Source organism: Clinocottus analis, unplaced genomic scaffold (assembly GCF_023055335.1).
Source record: "Clinocottus analis isolate CAN_PGR_092001 unplaced genomic scaffold, fCliAna1.0.p SCAF_4, whole genome shotgun sequence".
In the NCBI taxonomy this organism is placed as follows: Eukaryota; Metazoa; Chordata; class Actinopteri; order Perciformes; family Cottidae; genus Clinocottus; species Clinocottus analis.
The window spans coordinates 17,490,548-17,508,230 of NW_027176153.1; the positions used below are offsets into that span (position 1 = coordinate 17,490,548).

Here is a 17,683-nt window from a genome sequence, read left to right on the forward strand (position 1 = left end):
AGCACACCAAGTGCGGCTACACCCACCACTGCTAACATGTTTGGATCCTGGTGTTTGTTGCAGCACCACGGACAGCTCCCTCACTGAATCCCTCCGCTCTGCGCGGCACCACCGACAGCTCCCTACTGTATAAGGTGCAGTCTGAATGACACGCGACACTAATACTCAGAAAGGGGGTTTCGGATGTCCTTTTAGAGCCTTGTCACTATAATCTGGGGTAAGCAGATTGTGCAGAATATTCCCACCTCTAAACAAACAATATGAAATACACTCACAGCTCAATCTGCCATTAATTCCTCTCTGCTGCCACTAATTCCTACAGTGCACAAATACAGGTGGTGAAATATTACCTGATGTCTCACTGATAGTCGTCACGTTGCATGTTCGGGATGAAATGTAACACGTAGCTCTAGTTTTAATTCTAATTAAAATTATACATTTTTTTTATAATGTCATTGTTTTTCACACATACACAACATGTATTATAATTATTTTTTAAAGACTATCAAAATGTACTTTACATCTTTGGGCACTTTAATCTGAATCCAAATGCCACCGTACCAACAATAACAACGCTGACATGCTGATGTTTAGCAGGCATAATGTTTTCCATGTTCACCAACTTAGTGTTGCATTTTGTCATGTTTTGTCTGTGTTGGACCGACAGACTAACAATCCTATCTATAGACGCACCACTATCAGGGCTATTCATTTAACCTGCTGCTGCCTAATTTTCATATAATAGTGCAGACAATCTTAATAAGTTAAAGCCAAATAATTTCTTTTTGAGATAAGAGCAGAAAACATATTGACTAAAAATAATTGACAATGTAATTCCTTGTGACCAAAAGCCCTAAAGCCATCGGCATCACAAATAAAGCTCCTATTTGTGCCCTTTTCTGCCACAGCTGCAGTCCGGGGGAGGACACAAGGCCGGCTTAGCCTCATCACATAAAGGCAGGCGGAATGCTAATAAAGTTGGATTCAATCAAATTGAAAGCAGTCTTTTGGCAATTCATGGCTTTAAAATTTGAATTTTTGTTCTGCATTCAGAGCCTCTCTCTGCCGCTCACAGAGCCCGAGTCTTATCCTGACGCAAACTGAGAGAATAGTGTGTTATCTGCTGACTTTGTCACTTGAATTGTACACAAAAATTGTATGATTATAAATGATCTTCAAGTGGTTATGAGTAAAATCCTCTTTTTTATTGTAATGTGATATTTGCTACTAAACAGAAACTGCTCCCGTTCCTTTCCTCACAGTAGATGTCATCTTTTTGTAGCCTTGGGGGTTATCACTAAATCTAGTTAAGCAACACATATCGGTAATGAACAACTGTGGCTGCTGGCAAAAAATATTCGGCATCATTATCTGTCCACCAAAAAATTTTTCAACTGAAAAAAACAAACCAACACTGAATATTTAAAATACTATACGATAACTAACCAATACCACAAGTTACATACATGTTGTGTTCCGTTATAAACAGCATTACAACTGTTTATATTTACTAAACGTTGCATATTAAAACCGACCCAAACGCCAGGCCTGTGTTCATGCACATGTGCACAGCTGTAGTTTTCACCCTGTGTGTACATTCAGAGTGCTCTAGCTAATGGCAGTGTCATAATATTAGTCATATTAGAAGGGGATTAGTAAGAGAAACCTTCTTAAGGATGTGATCCCTGGGAGGGGGTGCCAGATACTGCTTGTATTACTGTCAGGCCTGTCTCGCGCACACACTGGGAGCCGAGCAAGTCTCGCCTGCTCTGCTCAATAGGATCTGTAGAGAAACGTGTCACACCAAAGCGCACCACCTACTGTAGCTCATTCCATTTTTTTGGTATTTTATCTCATCTATTGGAGTGCTGCTGTGAAACATGTCTTCCACAGAAATGCTCCGGCTGTGTTGGAAGGTTGAAGTGTGCAGATTAGGAGAACAGGACCTATACTCTTGAGCTTCTTAACAAGGTGTTCTCTGTCCCTGGGCAGACTGTGTCATTTATGGTTGAAGCAACTCGAAGTGACTTAAGTGCATGGTGTTGTGCATGTTGTTGTGTTGATACCAGTGATGGCTGGACGGTGGAGGGTGCACCTGCAGCGGCACACCAGCCATAACGCTTATTCAGTGTCAACAGCTTCTATAGGATCCAATGGGAAGGTCAGCGGTTTAGTTCCTGGCCCCTACCGTCTGGAGAAATTGCTCCCAAAGGCTGAAGTGACATCTTGCATGGCGACGTCTGCCATCAACTTCTGCCATCAGTGTATGAATGTGTGTGCAAATGGGTGAATGTTGACATGCAGTGTACAGTGGTTGGAGTGGTTGAAAAACTAGAAAGGAGCAGCATTTACCAATGTGTAGCTATAACATAACATTATCCATGTCCAGCTCCACTGGTGCAGCCAGCTGTCAATGGAAAGAAATCACAGTAGGCTAAACTGTAGGTTATTGCAAGTGAAAACCCAAAAAGGCACCACTAGCGCACATTGAAATTGCGATAACAAGAAGCAGTACGCCTTTAAGCATTAAGCAAAACATTTTAATTTGCATACATCTAAATAAACTATGTTTTGTTTGTTTTGGTTTGCTTGAGAGAAAAGTTAGAAAGCCAAGATAAGCTGTTGCATGTAGTGTCTGTGTGTGTGTGTGTTGTTTCGAGTAAATGTCTTCAACAGTTGTCTCTCTGCTCCAAGCTAAACCACAACACTGCTAGTGTGTCGTAGCCCCATCCAGATCACCAACCACTGCTTGATACATACACAAAAAAGGACAGGAATGGATATTTATTCAGCTCTGCCATTAGAGGTATTCAAGCAAGAGACCAGCTAAACCACACTAACACACAACCAGCCCCCAAAAACTGAAGCAATAATGTCTGTGTTTGTGCTCCAGCTTGAACATAGCAATCTACAGCATATAAAGCTTCATACTGACTTCATAATTGCGTAATTTGATATAATTGCATGTGCTGTGGGCTGGCCTAACAACCTAATGAGGCCGTCATAAAGCTAGTGGTTCCACTTATAAGAGCATAATGAAAGACTACAAGATAAAAGGGCATACACAGACAAACACAGACAGTCAGTAGGAGAGGCCCTGAGCTGAAAACAGGCAAAAAGAAGAGGAGACATTATTAAAATGACTGAGTGAGTTTAAGACTCTCATTATACTCTGTCAACATCAGCTCAGTTCATCACTGACTGTGAGTGTCTCTGTGGTTTCCATGTCACAGCCTTTTGGGATGTAATTTGCGCCCAACCTTTTTTTTCCACCATCGCCGAAGGACTGACCAAGACAAGACACACACACACACACACACTCCTCAGGAGAGCAGAGATCTCTCACACACACACACACACAAAGCCGGGACTAACTATACTGTCCTAATGACCACAGTGATTGTTGTGTAGTTGTTGTTGTTGTTAATGAAGAAAGCTGCCTGAGCCAGAGGGTTGTATGTGTGGCTTAGCTCTGACTTCTGGTTAATGGCTCCTCGTTGCCATCAGCCATAATGACTCAGCCGTGACGCCGCTAAAGCTACAGTGTCTGTGCTGGTCGGTTTATTACCGCTGCTGAGAGTGATGCCACATCTGCAGCCCACACACTGGTGGAGACTCCTGTCACTGCAGACTCATTAGCAGAAGCTACAGCTGCGTCAAAATCAGCCAATCACATAGTTTTCTTAATAAGTTGCAACGTGTCACAGTCCAGTTGGCGGCTGCAAAAGCAACCGTCATTGTTCACCTGCGCACCAAGAATGTAGTCACCATGGTACCACAACATCCACCGCAGTCTAATGCTTCTGAAATATTGGCTATTTTGCCTCAATGAGCCGGCAGGTTTTACAGTTCTGCGACATTGAAATGTGTCAATCAGACAAAGTGCTGACAAGGCAATACCCATTACATTATTCTGCAAGTATAAGCACTGTTTTTGCTTTTATTAATTTCACTTTTCTTTCATTATGGAACATCTTCAGACGTGCATCATAAACCTGCTTTAGCACAAATGCACTTTACAACTTAAAAGGTGATGAAGCAAAATTGACAACAGAGGTCTTCAGTACATGGAAACAAATGCTTAATGCCAAATCTGGAAAGTGAGCTGACGCTACTGAATCACCATGGTCAGTGACTGAATCAGTAGTGTTAGCAGTGGAGCTCCCCTCGCTGGTGAGTGAGAGCACCGAGATGCGGTACCTTAGTTGAAAATCTGATGGGAAGAAAATAGCATATGTTCACTTATTGTGTATGTACACACTTGGCTTTGAGGGAAAAGTCAACAAATGTTATAGTTAGTAACAAATACATTTTCAACCTGAACTGCACTTATCAATCACAATGTCCACCTCTATTTTGAAAGGAACATTTTTGCTTGAGAGTGAGAGACTGGCAGTGAGACAGCACAGAGGGTTTGGTCAAGAGAGATGGCCATTAACGGTGCAAATGGAGGGAAACGTGTAATGACAGGACCCGAGAGTCACTGATGAGGGTGATGGATGGCTTTCAACTCAAATATATGGCAGAGCATCGCTCACCGCGGACTTAAGCGCGCCCATACGGTGCATTTTCACACACTCACTCAGGCTCTCGCTCATTCGCTCCCTTATTAACCTTCTGCTCGTCCACTTTGCCTCACACGTGCTATTCAGCAATGTATTGTTAGCCCTGCAATCACATCAATAGCTTTCGAAAACACTCATGTATACACGGAAACAAACACACACACACACACACACACACACACACAGCGTTGGTCACTGTTGCCCTATTACATGCCCTCATTAGTCAAAGAAGGGAAGCACTGTACACAGTATTCTGTCTTTTTCTTTGCAGCAAATTATTATTATTCACATTAACCAATTGCTTATTATTTTCTGTTCATTCTTATTTTTTAGGATACAATATGTAAAAAAATTATGACAAATAGCAATGAAGGAAAAACAAGAGTTGAATATGAAATTGTAATCGTTTGTGACAGTAAATCAATAAAATGTTACAATCAAATTCATACAATATGTCTGTAACTGGCAAACATTTGTTATTTTTTAATTGATAAACAATTATTCAGTGAGGGCTGCTATTACTGATTATTTTTAGTGTTGATTATTTAGTTATTATTTTAGTTTATTTTTGATGAGTTGGTTAACAATTTTAAGTTGCTTGTTATTTTCAACAAATTGTTCAAAACACAATATTCAAAGGGATAAAGCAAATCTTCATATTTAAGACTCTGTAACTAGTTTTATTTAGTCATCTTTGCTTGTAAAGGACACAACCGATCACTCAGTTATCACAGTGGTTGGACGAGTTCAAAAACTTTCAAATGTTGTCCAATCATCAAACATAAAAAAAACAAGGTCAAGTAAATACAACATGGCAGTATCTGACAAAATATATGTATTATTATTTGAGGAATAACAAACAATGTATTCAGGACTGCAACTATAAATGATTTTTTAGTCAACAAATTGTCTTTGTCCAACAAATTCTCCAAAACACAACAATATTAAATTAGTGGAGATATTGAATAAAGAAAAGCAGCAGCAAACAAATGCCTTTATTAAATGATAAATGAGCTATCCATGTCAAACACTGACTCCTAACACAGCATCCATCTTTGTTCTGTCTTGGTGCCTTTACCTGTCCTTTGCCCTTTGTCATGTTGACCGCCTGCGTTGCACTGCTTCAATGTTTAATGGTTCATTCGGTTACCAAAAGTACTTGAATTTTCTGATGATCAACAAACTAATTGCTTAATTAATTCTTCTCATTTGACCAGTGAATCAAACAACAAACAGTTTCAGCTGCACACTCACACACTGATGACAAAGACAGAAAGAAAGGCTTGATGTTTTCCCCCAAAGCAACTTCTCTCTCCTCCTTCTGGTCTCCAACACTTTTGTTTGCTCTGTAGTCAGGGGAATCCGAGTGTGGGGTACAGAGGTGCTGGGTAAACAGTGGTTCTGCAAAGTGCTTTTTCCCGGGCCCTGTATACCAGGGTAATAGAGGCAGTAATGGAGTTTGTTCAGGCTAAGGTAATCCTGGAGATGTGAGTGCAGCATCTGCTGCTGTTTCCCTCTGACGCTGCTCTGTTCCACTGATGCCGTTGGAGCTGTCACCGCGACTGTCCCACACACGCCGTTTGGGAGCAACGCAACGTGTTTGTGTGAATGTGTATTTTCTGCAACACGAAAAAAGTGTGTGAAAAATATATGTGCTTGTGCATATGTCTGTGTGCATCCTGAGCATAAATTGCATACAGATAAAGGGAGGGTTTGCTCAAGGATGTGTGTGTGTGTGTGTGTGTGTGTGTGTGTGTGTGTGTGTGTGTGTGTGTGTGTGTGTGTGTGTGTGTGTGCGTGTGTGTGTGTGTGTGTGTGAGTGTGTGTTGGAATGGTCTGGGTCTGTGTGTATATGTGTGCCGAGAGAAAGAATCTAAAAAAATATATGTTTGGATGTGATAGCTCACCTTTGGGAGGTGGGATAAGAACAGGGCTGGCGGCTACGAATGAATTTACGGGCCCGATCTCGCAGAAACAATTTCTTTATGTGGGTTACACACATTTAGAGTGGCTACTCGTCCCCCCTGGGCCTCGGCACACCACACACAGCTACTGGAGATGGCCAATGAAATACAGAACACCTTTTGTAGGACACATGCTTTTTATTTATTTTTATTTATCCCCCTGTAGCTTTCTTTCCTTTTCCCTCCCCTCCTCCTCCCCCTCCCCTCTCTCTCTCTCTCTCTCTCTCTCTCTCTCTCTCTCTCTCTCTCTCTACATATATATATATATATATATATATATATATATATATATATATATATATATATATATATATATATATATATATATATATATATATATATATATATATCCCTCTATATTTCTCTCTCTCTCTCTTGCTGGCTCCTGCTTCTCATTCTTGTTCTTTCTTTTTTGAATTCTCTCCTATTATTTTCTGATCATGCACAGCTACAGGGGGTGGCAACTAAAAACAAGGTCACTTTTTATACATATATACTTGTATATATTTCTTCCTGGTTGCTTTCCTTGTCTTTGTCTGTCTCTCTGGACAGCAGCTTTGACAGTATTCCCTCGACCCAGAGGGCTTCTTGGTAGAAGAGAAGGATAAAAGAAGTGAGAGAGACATGTAGGATGCATTTAAAGTGCACATGGAGACATAAGGAAATTGTATTATGGAAACAATAAAGCTAGCTTGCTCTATTTTAACGATAACTTGTGTGCTTTTGGTCATGTTGCCATAAGGAGGCAGGGTAACATTGTCCAATTTAAACAAGTCCTGTGGACTCTGTGTATCTCCTACATTACTCTTCACATACAGCCATTTTTTTTTCTCCAAAAAACTGGGGCCTCCCTATTTTAGTTAAATAGTTTACCTGGTTTTATTCATTAAAGCGGTTCTGCAGCCGTTACAGAAAGGAAGCTGCCATTACCTAATGTTTCCTGAATGACATGGCACAAAAGAAGATATAAATGCTTGTTTAAATGTTAACCTTTATCAAAAAATAAAAAGTCTAAATGTTATCTTCTTCTCCCTTGAAAGTAATTTCCATTCTTCTTTCCCTCTATCATTGTTTTTCTATCTTTCCTTTCATTCTCTCCATTTCTAACTCTCCATCTATACTCTTTGTCCAATCTATAGCCTACCTGTGATGAGTAATTAGAGTAGAAAAAACAAGTGTTTATTGAATAAACTGGAGATGTTTTAACATGTCATGATATTCAACAGCCTATGACCATATTAAAAATACATTTGAGAACTATGAACATGCATTTTTTTGCTTTTAATGCATTCCTCTATCTCAGCACCATATCTTGGCCCCTCCCTAAACCCCTGCCACCTTCCTGCATCTCTACTCTCCTGTCAATCAAGTCTCACTGTCAGTCTCTTCCCCCCTGTTTTGTAACTCCCTCACTCCACTTGTCAACTATGTCTCTTGCATGTTCCTTGCAGAGGCTCATTAAAACAGGTACAGAGACAGAGAAGATGAAGCTGGAGCATGTCAAAAAGATGTGCACAAGAGGGATGTCCATCTTTCTTGAAACAAAATCACCTTGTTTGCACACACAAGATGATTTTATAAAGAAGTCAAGGTCAGAAATACTCAGAAGGTAACATGATCAGGAGACACAAATGTTACCGCAGGCTGTTCTCATAACCTGTTCTTCGCTATACCTAAGAAAAGTAATGTATATTCATATATATATATATATATATATATATATATATATATATATATATATATATATATATATATATATATATATCCAGTACATTACCTATGAACTTAACTAACCATCAGTTCTAATTTTAACCCCAAAGACAAGTGGCCGTGTTAATACACTCTGCAGGGGCTTAGGCAAGTGCACTGATTGCTCGTGTTGCTTGACATTAATTGGAAAACTCACAAAACATAATCTGATCATACAATCCGACCACAAGGATGTACCGTCGCCAATAAAGGTCATCTTATGAATCACCATCTGTACATCAGGTGATCCATGGTGCTGCTGCAGAAGACGCCCACCACTGCTCTGTGATGGATTTCTCTAAATGCTCTACACACACACACACTTCACACTGTGAAGACTAAACGGGCAACAACTAGGTGAAGTTCGGAAACGTTAAGAACATACCTATGAATTAGTACATTTCATTTGGAGCCCGCATGGTTCTCAAAATGAGGTGTAGGCAGCCGTTTGGCCTTGCTGAATCTCTGCAAACAGCCCTCTGAACCCGGTACCATATGCCCTGATACACACAGCTAAAACCTGCGTGCCCCCTTTGTGTGTGTGTGTGTGTGTGTGTGTGTGTGTGTGTGTGTGTGTGTGTGTGTGTGTGTGTGTGTGTGTGTGTGTGTGAGAGAGAGAGAGAGAGAGAGAGAGAGAGAGAGAGAGAGAGAGAGAGAGAGAGAGAGAGAGAGAGAGACTCGACAGGCTGTATAACACCTGAAACAACCGCAATCATTTGTCTTCGCTATAAAAATCACCGGCGCCATAATAAAGCTCATACCATGCAAGAGTAGACTGATGGGATATTACCGCGAGGCAATCTTTTTGCATAACTCCCATGCCTTCATAAAATCAATTTCTTGTACATTCCCGAAAATGGATCGGATGAAGTGTAATCCATTCTGCGCGTAACGGGTTTTCAAAGAGGAGATATTGAGTAGACTGCTGTAAAGCATATTAATCATGCGTGGCAGGTGTGCCACTGATGTACTTTGTCTCGCGCGCACTGCAAACTGTTTACAGAAAGCGCAGTGAGCCCCGCGGGCTGCACCCGGCTGTTCTGTGCAGGTGGAGAGGCATTGATCAATACCTGTTGGTGCGGTGGGGTCTTCTTCTGTTAGCCCAGCAGGTGATCCTCTCTCCTCATAGCCGCTGCGCTGTGCGAGACGGAGGAGAGGCTCGCATCCCCTCTCCGGTACCATAAAACGGCTCCTCTCTTACACCGGCCGCTTAGGTTCGACTGGAGCGGAAAAGTTACACCATGCTCTCCACCTGCGCAGCCGGGCAAGAGAGCAACGAAGCCGGCGGCAGAGAAGACCTCCTGGGTTTGAAAGCAGCGGTTACTCCGGCGCGAGAAAAAGGGTCCCCTGAAAGTTCCGCTGCTCCGCTCCGCTTTTGCACCACAGATGAGACGGGAAACTTAGTTCTGAGGACATACCAACATGGAAGAAACATCCAACTTAAAACCACCCGAAGCAGGCTTTTAGTTGCGCTCCGAGAACCCCCTCGTGTATCCTCTTGAGGGGGAAGCGGAGAGAAAGTAGCCGAGTGTGACGGGACAGAGGTGCGATGCGGTCGGGGAGTCAGGCAGACTGTTGGTGCGCTCCCCGCCTGTCCGCCTGGAAGATAGAGAGCGCTGCTTCACTGTCAGCTGGGAAGCGGAGCAGCGCTCCCTCGTGGCCGGAATAGGGAACAGCTACCCAAAGAGGCGCGCGCAATAAATGTAAAAGATACTGTACACAGTCATGTGCAGAAGATCATATGAGCTGCGCCAAGACCCTTTGGATAGATGCTATTTGTCCTCTCTTGTCAACAGACTGGCAGTCAAACAGAGAGAGGTATGAGCTAATGTGGGCCCTGTCAGCAACCACACAAACACAAACATACATACAAACACACACACACACACACACACACACACACACACACACACACACACACACACACACACGCGCGCGCACACACAAACAGTCACACGATTCTAAATGCGTCAGCAATGGCTCTCTGGGGGATGGATGCTGGACATGAGGATAGTCTGAAATGTTTCTGTCACTTCAAGAAGGACAAAACCATATTGGATCTCCTGCCCCTCCCCCTCGTCTCTCTCCCTCTCCCACAGCCTTGTGAAGTTCAAATTAAATTGAACTCACTTTAGCTGAGCTATGGGCATTTCCCGGTAGACTAGACCAACAGGAGCAGAGGGGTGATCGACACCATGCCCAACCAAATTGACCTGTGTGTCAGTGTTAGTGTTGGTGTGTGTGCGTGTGTGTGTGTGTGTGTGTGTGTGTGTGTGTGTGTGTGTGTGTGTGTGTGTGTGTGTGTGTGTGTGTGTGTGTGTGTGTGGTCTCAGTCCAACACTGCCTGGAATGACCTGAGCTGCCCAAAGAAGTTTACTCACAACAAATGACTTTGTCCAGACTCTGTGACTCTGCAGTTCATTTGAGGAAGCAGCCCCAATGGCTCCGGGGTGTAACTGTGCATGTGACTCTGTGTGTGTGTGTGTGTGTGTGTGTGTGTGTGTGTGTGTGCGTGTGTGTGTGTGTGCGTGTGTGCGTGTGTGCGTGTGTGCGTGCATGTGTGTGTGCAAGAGAAACAGGTAATGGTAATACGTATCAAGGCCACAGAAGTCAGACAGTTGAGACACTTGGTCATAAAACACTAAACACACAAACACAGCCAATGACACTAGCGTTGAAGGCGTGTGTGTATCATACAGCCTATATAGGAGTTAGCATGCATCTGCCAGAATGTGCAGGTCTGTGAGGTGTAATCGAGGTGATGATGTATGGTCGCGCACATGGATGGCAGGTTAATTGATCCATAGTGGAGGCGTGATTGTGCGCGTGTGCATGTGAGGAGGCCCAGTCATATATCATTTCACCCAGTGAGCTAATCTGTTACTCTGACAAAGAGTTCAGATTACTGAACTCTCCTCTCCTTTCCATCCCCCTTCTCGAGCCTTCAACCCTCTCCTCTTTCACCCTTGTCCTCTCTTTCTTTCACACTGTGTTTTATTTGCCATTCTTTGATTCCTCCAAAGCATTCTCCTTCTCCGTCTCTCTCTCTCTGTCTGTCTCTCCATCGCTTTCGCTCCCTCTCTTCCAGTGACGCGGGTGAATCAAGGATCACCAACCCATCGGATTTGTCTTCGACACCGTTCTCTGGCAGCACAGTTAAACTCAGCATGTGGATCGTAAGATAACAAATATAGAGACCCACATGCATGCAAAATCCATGGGCTGCTTGTAAGACCTCGAAATCAACCTAATTCCTTTGGGGGCTATGGCATTTGCACACATACATCCTCATCCACACACATGTATAGCTCACAAGCACACACTCCAATTGCTGGCCTCCCAATCGCACAGGGAGGGATTTAACACGTGCCAATCAGAGTGCTTGGTGCATTTCTGTCACAGAACAGATAGTCAATTCCCAGAGAGAAGCTTTACAGACCACATGACGGCCCAGGAGAGTCATGTTTGGTGTACATAGAGCCAGAGCAAACACAGCCAAGTGGACATATATTAATAGAGCAGCTCAAAATAATCTAATCACGTTTGCTTGTCACACATTTCCTTTAATCACTGAAGTGAAATCAGCTCAACGAAACCACTGAAATGGAGAAAAACACTGCCGGACCATGAGATAATCCTCACAGGCATGAGGAGTTTGCCACATGGTCTTTCATATCATAATCGCAGAGCTCTCTATAATCATAGGGCTGTTAATGAGTGCAGACAATGTGCTCTGGAGCAGCGGTTACATGCAAAACATCAACCTAAAAAACTATATTTCATTTGATAGGTTTCATACACATGCAGCTTTGTGGCTCATTTAATTCAAAATTACAAGAGAATACGCTACAAACGTGGTAGTTTGCTCCTCAGGCAATGCTCCACAGTTAGTTGCTGTTTTTTGGGTCTTTTTTATGGGATTCATAGCCATCTGAAAAATATGGAATAACAGCGGACCTCTACTTTTTAAGAAAAATCCCATTTCCCATGGCTGTCATCTGTTACAATATATTATAACTGACGTCCTAACACGTTGCAAGCACAATGCAGCGTACCATTTGATTGTCATGTAAAAGCATCAAAGTAAAGATTTTACACAGTATTATGTGTACAAATGGACCTGTGTTTAAAAAGCCTTGCCAGATGACTCTTATTAGCAAAACAACGTGGCACTGACTTCTGCGTATACGTCGCTTCATTTGGAACGAACACACAGAGACACACACTTTGTGTTCTGTGTTGCATTGGCAGGCAGTAATACCAGCATTAGCATATGAAAGACGGCAGCTGGAAGGTGTAGCTGTCACTGTTGTTGTTTCCTGTTGCTTGTTGTGTTATCCATTTGGATAGCTTCTCTGTTCTTGCCAACCCTCACTGCTGTTGCACTCCCTCCTGTCTTTTTGTGTCTCCTTCTGTCTGTCAGTCATGTTCCTTTTTTTCTCCCCCATGTATCACATGCCTCAGGGAATGCAGGGGAGATACTTTACATGAATTATTATTATTATTATACAGAGCTCGGACAAAAATGGGGTGGACATGCATTGTTCGTCATATTTGTTTTCATTTTTCGAGGGCAAAATTCAACAATATGCTGACTCTGGAAATTCTAAAACTTATTTTTCGAAAAGTTTCCACTAATCTAGAAATCGATGCATTCATTTGTAAACTTAAAAGCTGAATGAGCTGGGTTTTTTTTTTTTTTTACTTGGTGCTCTTTAGAAGAATGTGATTTGCAGCGTTAAAAGAAAGTTACAGTAGATCACTTATCACAGGCCGTTAGTGGAGTTGAAAGACAGAGCTGCCCTCGTCAAAGAACGCTTTTTTCTCAAATAGCAGCAGGGTGCAAACCTACGAACTGAACTCCCTCATCTCTTGTCTGTTTCTCTCTTTCTCTCACTCAAAGATGTAAATGTTCAAACAGACTAATTCCTTCAAAGCTCCGATGAGCATGAAAGATCATTCTCCGCCCTCATTGCTAATTGATGGCCTTGCATCGTAGCATGAAAGCTCAATGAGCCTTGCTTGAGAATCTCATTAGCGTTAACTACACTAGAGTTAGCCACATTAAAATTACATGACAGACATCCTAGACACACCTTTTTACTGATCTGCTTTATGTCAAGTTAAATGTAATTTACAGTAAATGGAAATGAGCTGAATGACCCCCATTACAAAAAAAAAGAGCCCCGGTGTTATTTCGATGGTCAGACTAATGTTGCTCTCTTCCTCGCCCATCTCTGTGACATGTCAGACCGCAGGTGCGTGCTTCTTTTTCAGCTCGAGCTTTTCCCCCTTTGGAAAGCCAGTGTGGCATGTGGCCGAAGGCAGTTTTTGAGCCTCAGACACAAGAGCCACATGACAGATTGACTGACAACATTTCCCAGCTGGTATGGCAGCACCTGGAGATCCTCCAAGGAGAGCTGGGAGGATGCTGCACGCTTTTATAAAAGATCATCTAGGATGCTTTGCTTGCTATGTTGCTATGGCACCCGGAACACAGAAGAGCGAACAGATGCATGAATGAAGGTGAAGATGCATTTAGTCATTTTTGAAAAATAACTCTTAGCTCTTTTATCACTGGCCCCAGGGTCCTCTAAAATAGGGACCCTAGTCCTCCTCATGACCTCTCCTGATGTATTCATGTGGTCACATGAACATATAGCTAATAGCAGACCTATTGATATCAATATTCAACATATTCAGCACATGCTGGCCTCACAAGTCAATATAAGTATTTTTTTAATGTTTATAACACAATTCCACGAGCATAAACCATACGTATGACTTGAAGTGACTCCAGAGTGACTTGGAAGAGCACCCCAAGTTTGAAAATATGACTTTTCACATTGATAGCATGAGGCTACACAGGATTACCACAGTTTTGAAATCCTTAGAGCCTGTTGAATCCACCAACAATGCCAAAGATATGCACACCATTGCCATTCCTGTCCAGAAAAAAAAGACTTTTGTATGGTTAAAATATGATTCATCTGACCTTTCTTGGTCTCGATAGCTTTGTGTACCCCTGCAGCACATGGTTACAGTGAAGCAAGGACCGTTCAAGGACCAGGGACGGAGTTAGGGAATTTTCAGTTTGAAAATCCTGAAACACATGACGGGTGTTTACACGTCGAGCAGACACTTATTATGATATTCACTCTAAAGTCTCCACTGTGTACACCTGCTAGTCGCTAACTGTGTTGGATATTGGGTACTGGGCAGGTTGTATTTTTAGAGCATGCGAGTGCGGGCTATAAAAAAATAAGGCAGAATAAAAAACTGAATAACACCAAAAGATTTGAGGAGAACTGTAAATGAGGCTTATAATGAATGGGTTTGCCATGAAGAGGGAGCCCTCTCACACATTGTGACAACACATTTTGATCAGCAGCTTTAAAGGAACAGTGTGTAACTTTTATCCATCCATTATCCGGATCGGTTAACCTGTTTAGAGTTGCAGGGGATGCTGGAGCCGATCCCAGCTGTCAATGGGCGAAGGCAGGATGCACCCTGGACCAGTCGCCAGTCTACCGCAGGGCACATATATGGACAGAGCACATGTATGTACAGACAACCATTCACACCTACTAACCAATTTAGAGTCCAATTAACCTGAGCTGCATGTCCTTGGACTGTTTTGGACTGTGGGAGGAAGCCGGAGAACCCAGAGCACTATTTATCTCTTCTTACAGAGCGGGTCCTTTTCCACAGCATCCACCATCGTGCACCGACATGTGTTATCCCAGAATGCACACTGGCTCCAGCAAGAGCCTTTTGCGTCTTCAGGTTATCTGAGGGTGGGTGCTAAAGAATTACAAATCAGTAATAGAGTTGCTGGCGTTTTTTTTTGTTTTTTTTTGATTACTTTTTAATGTTTTGTTATCATTTATTATTAAGCTGTAGCGCACCTCTCTGATCTCTCTGCCAGAGCCGAGAAGCTCCAACTACACACACACGCATGCACACACAGACACAGACACACACACACACACACACACACACACACAGTCACATGCACAGAGATGATGGCACAACTTCACAAGTTAGTGCAAATAAAAGATACTAGGAGAAAATAGAAAGTAACAGAGAATATGTCTTCAGAAAAAATAGAGATAGAATTTATTTATTTTTTTCATTTTTAAACCAATCCTTAGAAAAACTCAATGGCTTAGTTTGTGCCTTGACCTTCCAGCGACACTCATCTGAGCAGCAGGTTAGTGAGGTCCCGTTAGATAATCTCTTCAGCACATTCTGATACAGGCGTTATAATACAAGAGCCATTCATAATCCAACATCTTTTCAAGAAAAACAACAGCTAGAAAAATCTGGGATTAAGTTGTTCCACGCTATCGGTTCAGGGACAGGAATATTGTGTCTTCTGTCTTTCTTTTTTTAATCCTCTCTCACTCTCAGTTTTTCTGTCCTTCTCTCCTCCAGCATTTCTTTCCTTCTCTCAATCTCACGAACAGCTTCAGGAGGGAGGAATCAGACAGATAAATTGCACTGTCAAATGCATTTGTCAGGTTTATACTGTATAGTTAAGAGAGAGGCAGAGAGCATATAGTTTTTTAGGGTTCAGAGATTGCATTGGAAAGCATTAGATATTGGGTCTTTAACTCATCCGTGCATCCTTCACCCTGCTCTGGCTCAATGTACATAAACTGGATTAGAAGGTCTGACACAAACTCAAGTACTGATGCACGCCGTTAGCTTTTCAATTTAGACCAGCACGGCTTGGTATTTGACCCTAGTGAAACGAGATACAACTTTTACTGTCTCCTCAATTCCTGGTTTTATGTTCGCATGGCTTGCTCATCCCTGTCAAGCCTTACAAGGAGGAGCCAATTGTTTTTAAACTCCCTGTGAACTTGGTCTGCTGAACAAAAGTCGGTGCAGCCTGGATTCACATTCATACAGGTTTAAATTGCCTGATATTCACACAACATCCCATCCATACAGATGTGTGTCTATAACCCCATAGAGGCATCCCTGTGCAAAGCACAGCCATTGAAAGCAATTCAGTCGGTGTGTATATGCTGCCAGTGGGACTACACTGCATGCATTCATGCGTCTCACCCCTCTCTCTGCATTTCTTTCCCACCTGCTTCCCCCTGTCTCCCTCACTTCTTTCCTCTGACCTCCTCCTTTTCCCCTGATGACAACACCTACACATGATTAATGATAATCCATGCTGGCCAACGGCTGTGATATGGAAGGGTTTTATATGAGGCAGCAGGGATGATTTTCACTCACTCTTTCTCTGTTCCCAGTTGTGTCTTTTACTCAACTGACTCCAGCTTACTGAGGAAAAAGACACCAGAGGGAGCCACGATGAAAGACACTTTGGAGAGGAAAAAAAACTCTGAGCCCACATTCCCTGCTACTAATAGCTCTATTTTCAAGAAAAAAATCAGCTCTGAGCATGAGGAGAAGGAGGCAGACGAGGTCAGTGGTTATAAATGTCATCTTGTGGATAAAGATGGTTTTTTTTTTCTTCATTTGGTTTTGGCCTTGTTCAAAACATCCGTGTTGCAGTTGAAGAGGTGAACGAGCATGAACAATAGGCAGGGGCGGTTCATTGGATGTCAATAGTGGTACAAAATGAGTCTCTTATAATAACTTATGTCAAGAAATGTTATTATTTTGTAACGAGAAAGAAAGAAAAGCGACAGAGAAGTTGTTTATTGTACTCTATTTGTGTGACTTTAGGGCCCTCTAGTGGCCAGGTCTGTTATACGTTGATGGACTTGTGATGGAAATAGTTACTCTTTTAAAAATAAGCTTGTTAAATTACATTCTTACCCAGATATTATTGTTGTTTCTAAGCATTTGTCGTGTTTTTGTTATCATGTCTGGTAGACAAGTGTGTAGGAAAATAAAAATAAAATCATGTTTTGTCAGGCATCACATTCACACTGTGACCCAAAATGTCTTCATCGTGAAGCCACAGGCTTGAATAACCTATAAAATGTAACACCTGAAAAAGTTATCATGTTAATAATGGACTATTTCTTGTTGTTTGGTACTTTTGGGACAATTTTTTGGATCCAACATGTTTTTGGCTCTTTGATTCATGTTTTCGAGTAACAGTTGCTCCACATTTGCCACCTCCATCGGAGCATTAAAATATTGGCCAATTGTTATATCATGTGTTGGATTTTCTTAAACTATTGACTGCTATTCTTTGGAATATTTCTTCATATTTAAGTTCCCTGATCCCATATTCAGAGACCCACAGTCTACAAATATGTAGACCCATAGTGTTTTGTCTGTTCAACAGTCCAAAACCAGAAGATATTGTTTTAAAAACTGCTCAAGCCCTTTATTTATTTTTTTCTCGATTTACAAACTAATCATTACAGCTCTGTTGTTGAAAATTGCTTGTTTCGCATTCCCCATTTTATC

At 42.1% G+C, this 17,683-nt stretch overlaps 1 protein-coding gene across 1 annotated transcript in view; it reads right to left on the reverse strand.

Moving 5' to 3' along the window:
- The window catches only part of LOC137800557 (chemokine-like protein TAFA-2), a 59,273-nt gene extending 49,416 nt beyond the window's left edge, over positions 1 to 9,857 (reverse strand). Inside the window, exon 1 of the mRNA XM_068597799.1 lies at positions 9,349 to 9,857. The gene's annotated coding sequence lies outside the window, so the exon portion shown is untranslated. The remainder of the gene's footprint in view (positions 1 to 9,348) is intronic.
- Positions 9,858 to 17,683: the final 7,826 nt, after the last annotated feature.